Raw genomic sequence first — 18843 nt, 5'->3', positions numbered from 1 at the left:
TATTTATTTATTTATTTATTTATTTATGTGTTTGTTTGTTTCAGTAGGCTCCACACCCAACATGGGCTTGAACTCACAACCTTGCAATAAAGAGCCACATGCTCTACTGACTGAGCCAGCCAGGTGCCCCCATAACTTGCTTTTTTTTTTTTTTTTTTTTAAGCATAGCACAAGGAGGGGAGGGGCAGAGAGAGAATCCCAACCAGGTTCTGGGCTGTCAGTTCAGAGCCGGGTGGGCTAGATCTCAAGAACCATGAGATCATGACTTGAGCCATAATCAAGAGTCCATTGCTTACTGACTGGGCCACCCGGGTGCCCATTGTTGTCCTTTTTTAGTTCCTTCTTCGATAATATAGGTGATTCCACTTATTCCCATGCTAGAAGACTATTTAGCAACATCCAGTAAAAAAACAAAACAACAACAACAACAAAAAACAAATTCCTCAAAGGATAATATTGACTTCAAAACCTAGTTACAAGTGCTGTAGTAATTATCTACCTCAAGTTGGAATTTCTCTTCCTGTTCAAAAGTACGGTTGACCTTTTCACCAGCAGCCTTGCTAACAAAAGGGATAAAGTTGATGCCAACTTCTTCCTTAATACACTCAGCAAATTCCTTTAAACAGTGGAGCACCGTTGAAAACCTTGTAGCTCTTCTTTCACTTTGCATAATCCTCTTACCAAACTGATTGAAGACAATGACCAAGAAATAGGGAGCTTTTACAGAATAAGTTACACTAGTTCCCCCTTCTCTGGGATTTGGCTTTTCCGCAGTTCCAGCTCTAGGCAGTCAACCCCGATCAGAAGCAGGGGCATCAGAAGGTCAATCCGTAGCCTGACGCCACGTCAGTGAAGTCACAAAGTCTGCGACACGCCCCTCACTTATCCCATTCGGTGACGTCACAAAGTCTGCGACACGCCCCTTCCGTGATCCCTCACACAGGCATTTTATCATCTCACATCATCACAGGAGGGGTGAGTACAGTGCGACAAGATGTTTTGAGAGCCAGAGACCACGTTCACATAACTTTTATTACGTATACTGCTATGATTGTTCCCTTTTATTATTTGTTATTGTTGTTACTCTCTTACCGTGCCTAACTTACAAATTAAACTTTATCGTAGGTTCGTACGTATTGGAAAAACATAGTATATGTAGGCTTCGGTCCTATTTGCGGATTCAGATGGGAGGTCGTAGGATGTATCCCGTATGGATAAGGGTGGGGAGACTACTCTATTAAAACTCAATAAGAGGGGTACCTGGGGGGGCCCAGTCAGTTAAGCCTCCGACTTCCGCTCAGGTCATGATCTCAGGGTTGGTGGGTTCAGGCCCCTCGCTGGGCTCTGTGCTGACGGCTTGTTGCCTGGAGCCTGCTTCCAATTCTGTTTCCTTCTCCCTGTGCCCCTCTCCCGCTCACAGTCTGTCTCTCTCAAAAATAAATAAACATTAAAAAAAAAAAAACCTCAACAAGAATTAAGGGGTCCTTTTCTTCATAATTAAAGTATGATTTTATGCTTTAAGTGATAAACTGAGAATTCCTTCAAATGTGTTTGTTAGAACTGAATAATGCCAACAAAATCATGACGTTTTTAATTGCTCAGTACAAAGAGGGTATTGATGCTGATGGCATTAGTATACATGCTGAAGTAGGAGAACAGTTTCATAACAGTGTCATGACAGTGTCCAAAGAAAGAACATCATATGCTATCTGAGCAGCATTAGGCAGACTAGGGCAGGACAGCCAACACTTTATGGAATCATTGTATGCTTTGCTTCAACTTTGACTTTTCAGCACCTTTAAACAAACAACTGCATGGTCTACCTCCAATTCAATGTATCTCATTAACTCTGGCTTATAAGAGAGTCTTTGCTACAATTTCCTAATGTTTCTGAAGTCTCATCTGGAAGGGATTTCATGGACAATGGCCTTGTAAGCAATCCTCTTTCACAACAATATTGCCCAATCAAGAGAAAAGCGTTTTCTGATTGTGGTTACTTGCATTAATGAATGTGGTTTTTACACTTTTTAGCATTGCTGTAGATTTTGTCCTGGCCCTTGATTTGATGTTTGTTTAGTATTTGCTTGCAATTTTGAAATGAGAAAATATTTCTGATAGCAGTACATTTAAACATTTGAGCTGAATGAGGATATAGACCATGGAAGCCCATTACAGCCTCTGCTGTGATTATTCTTCATTTGAATCTCTCTAAATCATTTTTAAAAAGTTACTTTATCCTTTTCTTTCATACTGATTGAGGAAGTCATACATCTCTTGTGCTCAGCTGCTAGGATATGTTGCTTTGTATCTGACAGTATTTATAGTGAGTGAACAATTGTATCTTATACAAAAAGCTTCAAAGGATTTTTGTTTTCTCATTTAATAAATGTCCACTGTTCAGAAATTGGTCATAAAACTTCTTTATTCTCACATTTGGGGTTTTAATTCTGTGCAAATTACGAAATTACCAATTTGCTTTATCAATCACTGCAGAATTTGAAGATTGAATTTGGTAGTCTTCTGACCACGTTGCTGCCATCCATCACTCACAAATCAACTCATCATGACCTGTAACCAGGAACGGAGAGTTGCAAACTTGCCAACTAGCAAAGAATTGAACTCAGTTGAACTCTGATGCAGAAAAGGTAAACGTTCTGTTTGCCTACAGGGGAAATCTACACAGCTGACTCTTGAACAACATGGGTTGGAACTGCACGTGTCCATTTACATGCAGATTTTTAAAGATAAATACAGTGTGGTACTGTAAATGTATTATCTCTTCCTTATGGTTTTCTTCTTCTTTTTTTTTTTTAAAGATTTTATTTGTAAGTAACCTCTACCCCCAATGTGGGGCTTGAATTCACAACCCTGAGGTCAAGAGTCCCACGCTCTTCCGACTGAGCCAGCCAGGCGCCCCCTTATGGTGTTCTTAATAATATTTTTTCTCTAGCTTATTTTCTTGTAAGATTATAGTATATAGAATACATACCATAAGAATAGGTGCTTATGTACCGTATATGATAGCCATAAGGCTTCTGGTCAACAGTAGGCTATTAGCCATTAAGGTATTGAGGATTCAAAAGTTATGTACAGATTTTCGACCGCAGGGTCAGCGCCACTCACCCCTGGATTGTTCAAGAGTCAACTGTGTTTGTAAGACATTGTTTTCTTGAGAAAGCCAGAGTTGATCTTGTGTAAGGTTTTGAGAAGCTTGACATTCGGGGATCGGTGGGTTTTCAGAAGTGGAGTGTGTACAGACTGAAGGATTTTCAGCTGTGTTAGTGTGTTCACTGGAGAAAGGCTGCTGTCCACCAGCTAACCATGACCTTCAGGAGCTTGGCTGCTGGAGTGGGGTATTTTTTTGAATGGCTGTTGTCTCGAAGCGTGCATTGTCCCAGCTTGCTGACATTCAGGACTGGAGGTTTATCACCGAATGTCTTTCAGAAGCTTGGGCTGTTACTGATTTGCTCGCTTTTAGACACTTGGAGTAAGGCTGCTAACTGGCTGCTTTCCAGAAACAGGCCACAGGAGGGAGGCTACAACTGTTTGGCTGATTTTCAGAGCATGTGCACTCATACGAAGTTAACTCGAATTAACAATGCTTACTTGTTCACAGCTTGGGAATTTGGTCGAAGAGTAGTCTTTTCTTGAGTATCAAAAAGAAATACTTTTCATTCTCAGTTCCTCTCTTTGATCTCCCTGCAGCCAAACCTGCAGGAGAGGCCATAAGAGATGGTTGAGAGGTTTGTGGAGTATGGTTTGCCGCTAGTATTGCCATGTCAGTGATGTAAGTACCATTTACTGGGGCAGAAAGATAGCTCTAGCTGCTGATTTTTGTAATTTCTTTTAAAAAGCTGAATACAGGGCACTTAAGGGGTCATGACAAAGTCAGTACACGGGCACAGTACAACACAAATACGGGGCATGTCCTGTATATACAGGATACTGGCAACCGCACCTAAATGTAATATTCTAGCTATAACATTAAATATAACAGCAAAAGACTTGCTTTCCAAATTTAAAAAAAAATTTAAAAATATCATCTCAATGGTCTGGTTCCTTTAAAAATATAAGTTATATTGAGCTGATGTCTTCTTTTTTCTCTTTCTCCTTGAATCTCCCCAAACAATATAGAGATATTTAAGATCTCTTCTGTGAAAGGAGGCACTTAGTTTCTCTTCTGATGATGATGGTAATAATTTCCCACTAAAAGATTCTTAACATGAGGTCTGACTTTGCACTTAACGCTTCTGCTTTGTTTACCTCTTTGCCTTTTTCAAAACTATGATTCCATCGTCTCTATTAGATCAATAAATACCACCAGGAATATGATTAATGGGTAGTGCTGCATTTTAAAAACAGCAAGTCAAGAATTTCATATTTCTTTTTCTTTTTTTAAAAAAAAGATTTTAATGTTTGTTTATTTTTGAGAGAAAGAGAGACAGAGTGTGAGCGGGGCAGGGGCAGAGAGAGAGGGAGACACAGAATCTGAAGCAGGCTCCAGGCTCTGAGCTGTCAGCCCAGAGCCCAGTACGGGGCTCAAACCCACAAACTATGAGATCATGACCCCAGGCCAAAGTCGGACACCTAACTTACTGAGCCATCCAGGCGCCCCATTTCATATTTCTTTAGATGTTTCTTAAAACAGTTTATGCAGATCGTAAAGCAAAAGCATTTTTACATAGGCTTCAAGAAATCTCTCATAGATCTCTTAATGGAGATCAAATCATAACAATGTGGATATAAATGTGCTTCATTTTATGCTGTATGTAAATAATCTAAAATAAGAGTTGTGGTTTAATGGAAATCTATTGTAAGTAATTTTGTGAGACCCAACTGTAATTCCAGGAACCTGCAAGCCCATTCAGCAGATTCAATGGAGCAAAGGGGGGGTCATAGTTACTAGGGGATCCTGGGGTGCCTGGGTGGCTCAGTCGGTTAAGCGTCCAACTTCAGCTCAGGTCATGGTCTCTCAGCTTGTGAGTTTGAGCCTCGCCTTGGGCTCTGTGCGGACAGCTTAGAGCCTGGAGCCTGCTTCGGATTTTGGGTCTCTTTCTCTTTTTGTCCCTCCCCCACTCATGCTCTCTCTCTCTCTCTCTCAAAAATAAACATTAAAAAATTTTTTATTTTTAATTGGGGAATCCTGTGCAAAGCAGCTGAGCAGGTTGGCCCTTCCCTCTTTTCCCCACTTAATATAAAGCAGAGGGAGCAGCTCTTGACCCCCACAGTGGACCCTAGGTCTGAAACCGCAGAGCAGTGCCCTAGAGAGCTGATGACTCTTGGGAGGGGTAGGAAGGACTCACACAGAAAACGCTGTTGGAACACCTCCTCCAGCTACATGTACTGCCCCACCCCATGATCCCTGGAGACAAGATGTAGGAAACAGAAGCTGAATCCACAGCCATGTATACACAGAACCACAGATACAAAGATAAGCACACAACCAAGAGTCACCATTGGAGTAATACTGGGAAAGAAAAGCATCAACCCCAACAACGAATCAACACTTGAAGAAAAGACTCCAAGATAGTTCTTTTTTCAAGTTTATTTAATTTATTTTGAGAGAGAGAGAACAGGGGAGGCACAGAGAGAGAGAGGGAGAGAGAGAATCCCAAGTAGGCCCCTCCCTGTCAGTCCAGAGCCTGATGAGGGGTTCGAACTCATGAGTTGTGAGATCATGACCTGAGCCCAAACCAAGATGCAGATAGATGTTTAACTGACTGAGCCACCCATGCAACCTCAGGTCTAATGAATATCTTTGGGTAATAAAAGAGGAATACAGGTATATATTCATATGTAACAACATACCCAATTATGAAAACAATCTTAGAAATCAAGAACATAATCATAGAACCTTTAAAACTTCAATAAGTGAGTTTTATAGAAGAATGGGCAGAGTTGAAGATTAACTCTGGGTAAGAAGATCTAGATGAAGAATTTGCTTATAACCTAGCACAGTCCAGAAGTTCTGATGTCTACCTCAGAGGAGGGAAGATGGGAGGGAAAGAAGAGGGAGGGCTGCCAGAGGTAGGAAGTATCTAAAAAAATCAAGTCTTCAAAGAAAGATTTAAGTAAAGAATTGATAAAAAATAAAATAAATAAGCAGTCTTTAGTAGATATTAGCAAATATTAACACATTGTATATATTTATTCATAGACTTACCTTTAACACAACCTATTATTCTTCTCAGATAAATGGAAGAGTCAAATGACCAGACTGAGGTGGGAATAATATATAAGATGAAGCATTTTGGAGAGGTCTGAGCAGATTCTGTCAAATTGTGCCTCTAGGACTTGTTGACAGATATTGAAATCTAAATAGATGCTGGGGATGAATGCTTTTTTTGAATGGGGAAGATACATGGGTCAGATGAAATGAGAAGTGTGTGTTATATGAGAACAGATTCCAGACCCTTGAGTGCTCACAGATGAAACAGTTAATTCCTAAGCTTCTTCCTTTCCTGTCAAGTGTCTCATCCTATACTTCTGTTTGATGAGTTCTAGCATATTCTTCTCCTTTCTTTTTTCTTTTTCCTTTCTTTTCTCTTCCTTTCTTTTTTCTTTCTTTCTTTCTTTCTTTCTTTCTTTCTTTCTTTCTTTCTTCTTTTTTGAAAGAGAGAGAGAGAACATGCTAGCAGGGGGAGAGAAGAAGGAGAGGGAGACAGAGAATCTTAAGCAAGTTCCATGCCCAGGGGAGCTTGACACAAGGTTCGATGCAGGGCTCGATCTCACAAAGTGTGAGATCATGACCTGAGCTGAAATCAACAGTTGGACACCTAACCAACTGAGCTACCCATTTGTCCCTATTCTTCTCCTTTCTAATGTGTTTTCTCTTTCTTCAGGATTCTCTTGTCCACCTTCATGACTGGAGGATTTTATTCCAATTTTATAGCCTAATAGAACTTCCCTCCACTGTGACATTCTCATTTCTTCTACAGTGTCACCTTTCTTACCAATGTTTTGATTATCATTATTTTTTAATGTTTATTTATACTTGAGAGAGAGAAAGGGAGGGGTAGAGAGAGAGAGTTGGACAGAGGGTCTGAAGTGGGCTCTGTGCAGGGCTCGAACTTAGAAACTAGGAGATCATGACCTGAGCCTAAATCAGATGCTCAACCAACTAACCCACTAAGGTGCCCCCCCCCCCCGTTATTTTTAATATATTAAAACTTTTTAGATATCTGATTAGGTAAAGCCATCAGGAAAATATTATTTTGATAAACATTTTAATATCTTGAATTTAGTTCATTGTAGGCGATGGGGCTTTAACATAATGTGCTTCAGAAACTCAAAGCTTAATTTATAAAAGATTAAGAAAATAAATTATCAGAAATGCTGCAAGCCTTATACATATTGTCACACAACACCTCTCAAGTGACAATATAAGTTAACAGGCATTGTCCTATATTATTGGTGACACATTCACCTTTATTGGATAAAATGGTCAGATAAAACCAGGCCCAGGTGCTTCTTGGGGGAAAATATGTAAGGCTTTATTTTTGTTTTGTAATAAGTAAGCAAATGAGTAAGAGAAAAAAGTTGAAGAATCCAATTTTGAAAAATCTGATAAAGAGGAAAGGAAAAAGTATAGAAATAAAGTATGGGACTTTACACATATATACTAAATATTAAGGATCTTTTATGTATTACGAGAGTATTACATATAATTTTATGACATTAATACTTTAAATGTAGTGTTTCTCTACAGAAAACAGTAGAAAGGGTAGAGAAATACAAAATCTGAATACACTAGTATTTACAGGAAAAATAGCAAAAAACATTGCTAGGGCCAAACATTTATCCACAAAAGTGTCACCAAGCCACATTATTCTGTGGCCAGATTATCCCAAACCTTCAAGGAACAGGTCATTCAGGTTATAGAAAGTGATCCAGACAAAGGTGAAAAGTTCCCTACTTCATTCTGTTAGGCTGGTATACCACCACCACCACGAAAGAAAAACAAACAAAACTGTAGGCCAGCCTCAGTTGGGTACCCAGCTGTAAAAAGCACAAATGAAATATTAGCAAATGAAATGCATCATTGTATTAGCAAGTACAGTTTATCTCAGGAATGCAAGGATGAGCCCCTATTAGAAGACATATTACTGTTATTTACAACAGTAAGAGATCATAGAGAATTAATTTTATGATCTTGAGGTGAGAAAGACATCACTTGAGCAAGATTTAAGACAGGCCATTTTGGCACATGCATGGCGTAAGAGGTATTCACTTGTTCTTTCAAATGGATTCCGTTTTTTCCGTTTTCGTTTTTTTGTTTTTATTGTGGTTCTTGTTTTGGGGGCAGTTTGGCTGAATCTATCAACACATCAAATATGCATACCTTTTGAGTCACCAACTGTACTAATAGGAATCTATCCTAAAGAGATTCTAATTGTACGAATTCTCAAAGGTGTATATAGTTCAGTGAGATAACAGCTTGAAAATTTGGACATTTTGATTCCATTTTTGCAATATCCATCCCATCTCTCTACTGTTGAAAGCAGCAGAGCAATTTGGGGAACTGACCCCAAGACAAACAGGGTGTCTGAATGGTCTAAGAGTAATCCCAACCCCATTGCCATTGATTGGTTCAGAAATGGGCATGTGGCCCAAATTTAGCCAATCAGATGTGAGTTACCTTTAGCGAAGACTTCTGGGAAAGTTTTTTTCTACCCTTGAGAACTGAGGGCGCCAAATCTCTTTGTCCATTTGGCTTTGCAAATAAAAAAGCATGCAGGGGTGCCTGGGTGGTTCAGTTGGTTAAGCGTCTGACTTGAGCTCAGGTCGTCTCTGCCCCTCCCTCTGCCTCCCTGTCTCTGCCTCTCCCCCACTAGCGCTCACTCTCTCTCTCTCTCTCTCTCTCTCTCAAAAATAAGTAAACATTAAAAAATTAAAAAAAAAAAAAAAGCGTGCAGTTCTTTCAGTCATTATATGTGCAGAGGTGAGCCAGCCTTGGGATGGAATGGATTCTGAGAATGGCAGGGAAGAAGGATGGAAAGCACCTGGCTAAATGGTGGCTTTGTTGAGCCCAGACGTGAATATATCAGCAACAAAGCCTCTTTATCTCTCAAGTTCTAGTTCTGTGAGCTAAAGATTTCTTAATGGTTCAAGCAGATTGAATCAGAGTTTCTATTACTTTCAGCCAAACGCGTCCTTCATACAGGCAGCACTGCCAGCAATAGCAGAAAACAGCCAACCAATCTAAATGTTTCTAAGCAAGGGAGTGGTTAAATAAATTACAGTACTTTGCTTATCACGAATATTACATAGTCACTAAAATAAGGTAAATCTGTGTGCTGACAGCTCAGAGCCTGGAGCCTGCTTCAGATTCTGTGTCTCTCTCTCTGCCCCTCCCCTGCTCAGGCTCTCACTCTGTCTGAAAAAAATTTAAAAAAAAATTTTTTTTAAGAAAAAAGAAAAAAAAGAAAAGGTTCCGGAGCAAGCTGTATGTATCTAGCTGATTTTAGGAATAAATGAATTTCAGCTTCCCCTGATACTAATGGGTATTATTGCTAATCTCATAGCTAATTATGTAAGAACTAGCACTTTAGCTTCAGTGACTTTTTTTTGTCCTATTCAGGATACCATGGTACTGACTGCAGCCTTTAGGACATCATAGTTGCTTTGTTATTTTGTAGTAGTTTACTTACATATTTGCTTCTTGCATATATCTTATATAAATAAATTCCTTGCAATAAATCTCATATATATGATCTATACTCTCCTATTGATTCTATTCTCTGGTAGAAACATGACTAATACACATGTCCATGATGTGACGGGCCCTAAATAGTCAATGATAAACAAAACAAAGATGCAATTTACAGTTTAATATTGGGAGAAATAGTAAGTAGGTAAGTATGTATTTTCAAGTTGTTGTATGCGCCAAGAAGGAAGACAAACAGGTCATTGAATGGAAATTATTTTTCCTAATTTAAACCAGGTAGTCAGGGATGGCCTCTCTAGGGAGATGATGTATCAGGTGAAGTGTGAGATGGCATCAGCCTTGAAACATGCAAAGAGGGTCCTAGGTAGCGGGAACGGTATGTGCAAAGGCCCTGGGATCAGGTGAGTCCTTGACCTCTTCCTGGAATTACCAGATGACTGAAAAGTAATGTTTCTGACTTCTCTCTTGAAACTCTGGTACTCTACCAATCATCTATTTGGCATACCTGCATATATTTGTGTAACTAGTTTTTTGTCTCTCTCCCCTTACTAAATGAAAGTTCCATAAAGGCAGAAGTTCTGTCTGTTTGTTTCCCAGGTCCGCTTTCAACTGTGTTGAAAAGTTCCTGGTACTTAGCAGGTACTCATAAATATTAAATGAATGAATACTTGAATGCATGAATGCTTGAATGAATGAATGAATGAATGAATAGTTACGACAGTTAGGAACAGTTGCAGGAGTCCAGGCAAAAGGTGGTGATCGTTTGGTTAAAGTGGAAGTGATGAGGTGAGAGAAGGGTCACGGGTTTGAGATACTTCTGGAGTTAGTCAGTAGCACTGGTTGACAGATGAGAAGTGTGATGTAAAAAAGGAAGTCCAGTGGCTCACAGTTTTCCTGCCTAAAAAACAAGGTAGATCGTGATACCAGTGGCAGAAATGGAATAGTCTACAGGGGAAACATTTTGGTATTCCCAAAACCCAGCCTACAAGCTTTATGACTCTTTGATAAGTGAATGGATGAAATGGTGAATTTAATTTCCATCACTGTTTTTAGCCAAAGGCAGCTGCCTTAATGTTCACTGATTTTCAAGTCCTTATTTTACATTTCCTGTTTTTTAATGTGGTTTTTTTTTTTTGTTTTAATGATGTTTTGATGATGTCTTTAGCTCCTTCGAGGAAAAAAATGTGTTTTTTTCTTTCATGGTATAAAGTAAATATCTTAATAGTTTGAGGAACTGTGTTTGGATGAGCTTATGAAGGACTTCAGACTATAGTGAAATCTAATGAACAGGAAAATTCCACATGCTACGTGCTACCAAAAATACACATTCTTGGTGCAATAACTACAGAATGGGCCCATGACTTTCACACACACACACACACACACACACACACACACACACACAAAAGGTCTCCTTTGGTCTCTTCCTGCTTTCAGGTCAGATATGTGCTTTCACTTAAAATTTTAAAATTTCATCCTGTTTTAGTTTTGCAAAATATCCAAGTTATTACTTTTTTTTTTTTTTTTTTCTCTAGAACAATTTTCCTCAAACTATCCACAATGGATTAGTATTAGCTCAGAGGCAGAGGAACTGGTGTGGAGACTTGTTAAAAAGTGCACAGTCCTAGGTCTTAGCGGAAACTTAATACATCAGCAATTTTGGGTATGGAAACCCAGGACCAGCATTTTAAATAGGCCTACATGATTCTCGAGCACGTGCCCTAAAAGTTGAAGACTACTACAGAAATATGAAAACGTAGATTTTTAGAATAAAAACTCAAAGCGTAGTTTGATTTCATTTTCTTGGAGTTTTTTTGTTTTTGTTTTTGTTTTTTTTAAGAGAGGGAGCACAAGTGGAGGAGAGGGGCAGAGAGAGAGAAAATCCCAAGCAGGCTCTGTGCTGAACTTGATCAGCTCGGGACTCCATCCCACAACCCTGGGATCATGACCGAGCTGAAATCAACAGTCGGATGCTCAACCAACTAAGCCACCCAGGAGCCTCTCCTTGTTTGTTTCTTAATACAAATTTATGGCTCTTAAATGTTTATTTATTTTTGACAGAGAGAGAGAGAGAGAGAGAGAGACAGAGCATGAGCGGGAGAGGGGCAGAGAGAGAGGGAGACACAGAATGGGAAGCAGGCTCCAGGCTGCCAGCTGTCAGCACAGAGCCTGACGTGGGGCCAAACTCACAGACCACGAGATCATGACCTGAGCCGAGTCGGACGCTCAACCGACTGAGCCACCTGGGTGCCCGGATGGCTCTTAAAACTAGCGGTTCTCAAAGTATGGTGCAAGGGACACCTAGGGTCTCCCAAGACTTTGCATGCAGTCCACAAATCAAAACTACTTTTGTTATAATACTAAGATGTTATTACTCATTCTCTTATGGATGTGCACTGCAGTTTCACAGAGGTAAAATGATGAATGGTATCACAACAAACTGAATACAGAAGCAGATAGGAGGATCCAGCTTGCTTCTATTAAGCTAGACATTAAAGAGATTTTCAAAATGTAAAACAATGCCACTCTCCTCATTAAGTATCTTTTTTGTTTTGAAAAATGCAGTTACTTCTCATAAATTTGTTATTTAGGCTAACATGTAATGCATCATTGATTGTTATTTTAAAATAAATGAATAAATGTTTTTTAAGTTACAGTTTTAATTTCTAACACACCAAATATCAATAGATATAATACACACGCAAAAGCTGTTTGGGATGTTCAGTATTTTTTTAAGACGGTTTTCCTGAGCCAAAAAATTTTAGAAGTCTTGTCCCAGATTTATTTTCCTCTATAAAAGAATCTTAGGGGATCTCGGGGCGCCTGGGTGGCTCAGTTGGTTAAGGGTCTGACTTCAGCTCAGGTCATGATCTCATGTTCCGTGAGTTAGAGCCCCATGTAGGGCTCTGTGCTGACAGCTCAGAGCCTGGATCCTGCTTTGGATTCTGTGTGTTCCTCTCTCTCTGCCCCTCCCCCACTCATGCCTCCATTTCTTTCTCTCTCAAAAGTAAATGAACGTTAAAAAAATGTTTTTTAAGAATCTTTGGGGATCTCAGTGGGAACTCTTTTCTGGTTCCTGATCTGTGGTGCATTCCAAATCCATGTGATTTATAACCAACCAACTGCTTGCCCAGGTGGACAAATATATGGTGAAGCTCTTTGTCTATTCAAGAGCAAACAGTGATGGCTTCCATGAAGACTAAATAAAAAACTAGAAAAGCAAACTCTCAGAATTCCATTCAAGTAGCTGAGTCTAGTCAACACTGAAAGAGGAACAGATGGGGCATTATTAAAACAAAGATGTTTTAGGCAGGCATAATATGACACAATAAAAACAGCATTGTCCTTGAAGCAGGCCTTCTTGGAGTTAAGATTTCTATTTCTTGCTCTCTGTTTGGTCTTGGGCAAGTTAAACCTCTGGGCTGTCATCTCCTCATCTAAAATTCATGTGTTCATTCATTTATTCACACATTTTATTATTTTTTCTTTTTTTATTCAACAAATACTGACTAAATATCTCCTTGGGTCCAGACCTATTAAGTACTGGAGATACAGCGCTGAATAATTTTATTTCTGACTGTGAGGTTTTCACCGTATATGAGCATAGAACATCAATGTATTTAAATTATTTAAGTTACTCTGACTTAAAATAGCTCCGCATGTCCACAACTGTTTAAGTCTTTTGTTTGTTTGTTTTTACATTTATTTATTTTTGAGAGACAGAGAGAGACAGCACAAGTGGGGGAGGGGCAGAGAGAGAGGGAGAGAGAGAGAGAGAGAGAGAGAGAGAGAGAGAATCTCAAGCAGCCTCCAGGCTCTGAGCTGTCAGCACAGAGCTCTATGTGGGGCTCAAACTCATAAACCATGAGATCATGACCTGAGCCGAAGTCTGACGCTTAACCGAATGAGCCACCCTGGCGCCCCTCACAACTGTTGGTCTGTATCCCACTAAGTATCTCTTCATAGCCCTTATCATCACATGACGTTTTATATGTTTCTGTATTTATTTTGGGGGGAGGATACTTATTATCTATCTTCCTCATCAAACCTTGAGTTCCAGGGATGCAGGGACTTTATCTTGTTGACCAATGTGTTTCCTGGCATATGGGTGACATTCAGGAAATATTTGTTGAATGAGTGAAAAAAAAAGAAGGGGGGAGGGAGAAGAGGGTAAGTACATATATGGGGGGAAGAAAGAAGAAAGAGAAAGAAAGAGAATGTAGAGGAAAACAAATCAATATATTTATTGAAAAAAGAAGAATGAGTTGCTGTTAGGTGAAGTTTTGGGGAGACAGAAAGTATTCTAGGCGGCAGGAAGAGCATCTACAAAGACATAAAGTATGGAATAACAAATGTGAGTTGTTCAATAAAGACAGCCGAAGGGGCGCCTGGGTGGTTCAGTCGGTTGAGCGTCTGACTTCAGCTCAGGTCATAATCTCGTGGTTCTTGAGTTCGAGCCCCGCGTCAGGCTCTGTGCTGACGCTTCAGATTCTGTGTCTCCCTCTCTCTCTACCCCTCCCCTGCTCACACTCTGTCTCTCTCTCTCTAAAAAATAAACATTAAAAAAAATAATAAAGACAGCTGAAATGTGTGATCTGTAGGCAAGGGGAGGCATGGAAGCGATGGGAAGTTCTAATACTCTCTGAATCTATCAAAGAATGAGTGGCTTTCTGTCACCCTTCTACATGACTACCTATATGATGTGGATCTTGACTGATAGATACGGTTTTTGTATGGGAAGGTTGTTAGCTGTTGAAAGGAAAAAACTCCATTGTTTCCCTTCTCCACACTCAATACTCTCACTACTTCACTTCTAGTCCCCAAATGTGTGGAGTTTTCTCTCCCACTGACCAATTCTCCAACACCAGCTGGTGTCCTACATTCAACTTCCTTCTGACACTATCTACTTGGAGAGATCCCACAAATTAAAGGGACCAGGCCCACAAGACTGCCACCTCACTTCAGACACCAACTGCAAGGCTAAGCTTCTGATTGGCTGTAAATTGGAGGGCCCCACGACCTCCTCCTCGGGTGTGGTAATTTGCTAGAATGGCTCACAGGACTCAGGAAAACAGTTTACTTACTAGGCTACTGGTTTACTACACAAGGGATACACCTCAGGAATGGCTGAGTGTAAGAGATGCATAGGGCAAGGTCTGTGGAAACAGGACAGAGAGTTTCCATGTCCCCTTGAGTCCTACCACCCACCCAGCACCTCCACATGCTCACCAGCCCAGAATCTTTCTGAACTCCAAGCTTCATACTTTAGGGATTTTTATGGGGGCTTCCTTATTTAAGCACCATTGATGGAATCTTTGGCCATTGGTGACTTAATCAACCTTCAACCCGTCTCCCTTCCTGGAGGTTGGAGGGCAGGCTGAAAGTTCAACCTCTCTATTCACACAGTTGGTTTCCCTAGCAACCAACCCCCCCCCTCTCTCTCTTTCTCTCTCTCTCTCATCGAAGGGCTTTCCAAAATCCTTTTCAGTAACATAAACTCAGACACTGTTGAAAGGGGATCTTTGTGAATCACAAAAGACACTCCTTTTACCTTTATTCTCTGGAGCTATTTCAGGAACCAGTATAAAAGAACAAAAGATGCCCTCACTTCTCAGATTACTTAGGAAATTACTAGAGTTTTAGGAGCTGTGTGTAGAAGAGGGAGACCAAGTTTATATTTCTTATAAATCACAATATCACAGGCATCATCTAACAATGTTGATAACATCGTTATTATGATTATGGCTAATGCATAATGAGTCCTTACTAAGTGAAAAGCACTTGACCTATATTATCTTCAAACAACTTCATGAATCAGAGACTATTATGAATTCCTGGTTTCATAGATAAGGACATTAGTGCAGGGAGGGTCTATGGGACCTTCCCAAAATAAGTGTCAGAGCTGAACTATGACGGCAGGTGTCTAAGAAGGCTCTCAATGATCTTTACCTTGGGACATTCCCAACCTTGTGTAGTTTACCCTCATATTCAAATCAGAGCTGATTCTGGGGCACCTGGGGGGCTCAGCTGGTTAAGCATCTGACTCTTGATTTCAACTTAAGTCATGATCTCATGGCCTGGTCATGAGATCAAACCCTGAGTCGGGCTCTGCCCTGAGCGAGGAGCCTACTTAAGATTCTCTCTCTCTTTCCTTCTCCCACTCGCATTCTCTTGCTCTCTTTCTAAATAAATAAAATAAAATCAGAGTTGATCTGATTACAATCAATAGAGCATGGTACAAGCGATTGTGTATGACTTCAGAGGCTAACTGAACTCAAGGGGTTCATCACCATCGTATTGAAAACAAAGAACTTTGTATTGTTACAAGTAAGGAGACAGCTCTCAAAACACTGCCCAGCCTTGGGGTTTGTACAGGAAGCTTTTATTCAGTGTATTAGGGGCAGGGGGCAGGGAGCCTGCATAGACTCTTTGGTTCAATTGCATATGCCTAGAAGGTCAACATGTTAGTATATACATACATCATGTGTTCAAAAAATGGCTACAAAGTGCCCATAGGAGGAGATCTTATTGTAATGAGCTAAAGGTAACTTCAGGACAAATGAAGGGGACTTCTGTAGAGATCCTCAATCCAATCTGGCTCAAACTGGCTCATGGAAAGGGCTAAATGGCGAAATACCTGATTGGATGTCTCCTGCTGATTCTACAAAACAAAACACATTCCTTCCCTGCTTTTGCCCCTTGCCCTCCTCCTTTCTGCTGGTAGCTTTCAGCCCTCTTATTTGAGTAACTTCCCATTGTGTCCCAGCTACCAAGTACAGCTTCAACCTTGATCTTTTGTTTTTTTAATTAAAAAAAATTTTTTTTAGGTTTATTTGGAGAGAGAGCAAGAAGGGAAGGGGCAGAGAGAGGAAGAGACAGAATCCCAAGGAGTCTCTCCACAGTCTCTGCAGAGCTCAGTTGTGGGGCTTGAACTCACAAACCCATGAGATCATGACGTGAGCTGAGATCAAGATCCGAAAGCTTAGCCAACTAAGCCACCCAGGCACCCCTCAACGTTGATCTTTTGAATTACTCACTTTGGATGAAACCAGTTGCTATGCTGTGGTCAAGCAGTTCTGTGAAAAGGAACTGAGATCTCCCATGAAGAGCCAGCACCAACCAAATGAACAACTTGGAAGTAGATTTGCAACCAGGGTCAAGCCTTCAGATGACGTCAGCCCCAAATATGGACATCTGACGGTAACTTCACGAGAGACCCCAAGCCAGAACTGCCCAGCCAAGCCACACCTAAATTCCTGACCCACAGAAATACATGCGAGAATAAATGATTACAGTTGTGTTAAGCCACTAAATTTTGAAGCAATTTAATATGTAGAACTAGATCATTTATACAATTGGGATCAGAACTCAGATTTGTCTGACCTGAGAACCATATCTCTTACTATTTTTCCCCCCTTACTACCTATGTTATGAAATAGCTTGTCTTGCTGAGTGTGACTCAAACAGTAGCCCCAGGAGTAAAGTATGGAATCCAGGAGAGTATTTGATTCTAAAACCACTCAATATGCCCCAGTTAGAAAGCTAACAATTGTAGCTTCAACCTTCAACTCCAAATAAAAGGTTGTTTTCCTAATTTGTCATTGAGATTGATTTTTTTTTTTTTAAGTTTCAAGGGGCCATCTTGAGTATATACATTTTTACTGAAGCAGAAGACAATTTTAAATGCTTACTTATACAATGTCACTTATTAAATCTGCTGTGTATATTTTAAATTAATACTATGTAGAATAATGCACTGGCTTAGAAATGTTATTTAACAAATCAACCATTTTATCCATACGTTCCGTATGCATCTTTTACATCCCTGCTACAAATACCCATGGATCAACAGCATTGGCATGCCCTGAGAACTTGCTAGAAATGCAAAATGCCCCAGACTGCCTTGAATCAAAATAGGCATTTAAAAAAATTTTTATTTATTTTGAGAGAAAGAGAGAATGAGAGAGAGTGTACACTTGCATGTGGGGGAGGGTCAGAGAGAGAGAGAGAATCCCAAGTAGTCTCTCTGCTGACAAGTGCAGAGCCCGACGTGGGGCTCGATCTCATGAACCATGAGATCATGGTCTGAGCTGAAAATCAAGAGTGGGATGCTTAACCACCTGAGCCACCCGGGTGCCCCCCAACTACACATTTTAACAAGATTCCTCAAGTCGTCAGTGTGCACACTAAAGTTTGAGATGCACTGATCTAGAGAACCATCTTGTCATCACTTGTGTCATCTGTTTTCCAGAATACATAATCTTCACTGCCATGTAAACTGCTTGCAATATAACATGCTTTGAACCTCCGATGATGTTATGGTGGATACTGCTCATTGCTCTCCCACCAGCCCTTCCCCTTCCCCCTAACTGTGGAACTCCAGTTGTGTTTGGGTAGACCGATGGGCTCCGATAGAAAAAACTCAGCTTCCCGGATTTCTTTGCAGCTAGACTTGACCACATAGCACAGTTTAACTTCTGACCCACGAGAGGGAAGCAGAAATTAAATGCTGGCTGGGTCTTTAGGAAAATTCTTTATGAAAAGGGAACTCTGTTTGCATGCCCTTTTTTGACTTTCTTTTCTAGTCCTAACCTTTCCTTGTATTTCTGCCCGAAATGTGGATGAGCACCGGGGGAGGTGGAGCTGTTGTCTTATAATCACAGTGACTAAAAACACACAGTGGAGCCGGGGAAGGAAAAGTGAAAAGGAGCCCAATGGGTTGGCTGCCCTGCCTCATGTGGATTTAGTCTGCTTATGTCTGAACTTCTTGCTATGTGGAAAAAATTCAGTCCTTTTTTGATTAAGCCATTGTAGTCAGGCTTCTGTTACATGCAGCTGAACACAATCCAGAAGCAAGTCACAAGCCCATGTTCACATAACAGCAGGCCCGTATTGTTCCGCATTCCTTCTGTAGGTGTGTATTTCCCTGCTTGCCAAAATTTAACCCCTCACTATACTGCTCTTAAAAGTAATTTTGGGGGCGCCTGGGTGGCTCAGTCGGTTGGCTGTCCGACTTTGGCTCAGGTCATGATCTCACTGTTGGTGGGCTCGAGCTCGCATCGGGCTCTGTGCTGACAGCTCAGAGCCTGGAGCCTGCTTCAGATTCTGTGTCTCCCTCTTTCTCTGCCCCCCCCCCCCCAAGCTCTGTCTCTGTCTCTCTCAAAAATAAATAAACA

At 40.5% G+C, this 18843-nt stretch overlaps 1 long non-coding RNA gene across 2 annotated transcripts; it reads left to right on the top strand.

Annotated features, from left to right (window-relative positions):
• Positions 1–243: 243 nt before the first annotated feature.
• Positions 244–17261, top strand: LOC113604535 (uncharacterized). 2 transcript variants are annotated; one of them, XR_008297271.1, is made up of 4 exons: positions 244–975; positions 2494–2645; positions 3706–3787; positions 16495–17261. It is a non-coding gene; the product is annotated as an uncharacterized LOC113604535 (long non-coding RNA). The 2 variants fall into 2 exon arrangements; XR_008297272.1 differs by having other exon boundaries at positions 245–975; positions 3706–3778.
• Positions 17262–18843: the final 1582 nt, after the last annotated feature.

This window comes from Acinonyx jubatus, chromosome A1 (genome assembly GCF_027475565.1).
Source record: "Acinonyx jubatus isolate Ajub_Pintada_27869175 chromosome A1, VMU_Ajub_asm_v1.0, whole genome shotgun sequence".
NCBI classification, from domain to species: domain Eukaryota; kingdom Metazoa; phylum Chordata; class Mammalia; order Carnivora; family Felidae; genus Acinonyx; species Acinonyx jubatus.
Note: the sequence above shows the minus strand (reverse complement) of the source record. Positions and strands in the feature narration are given on the sequence as shown.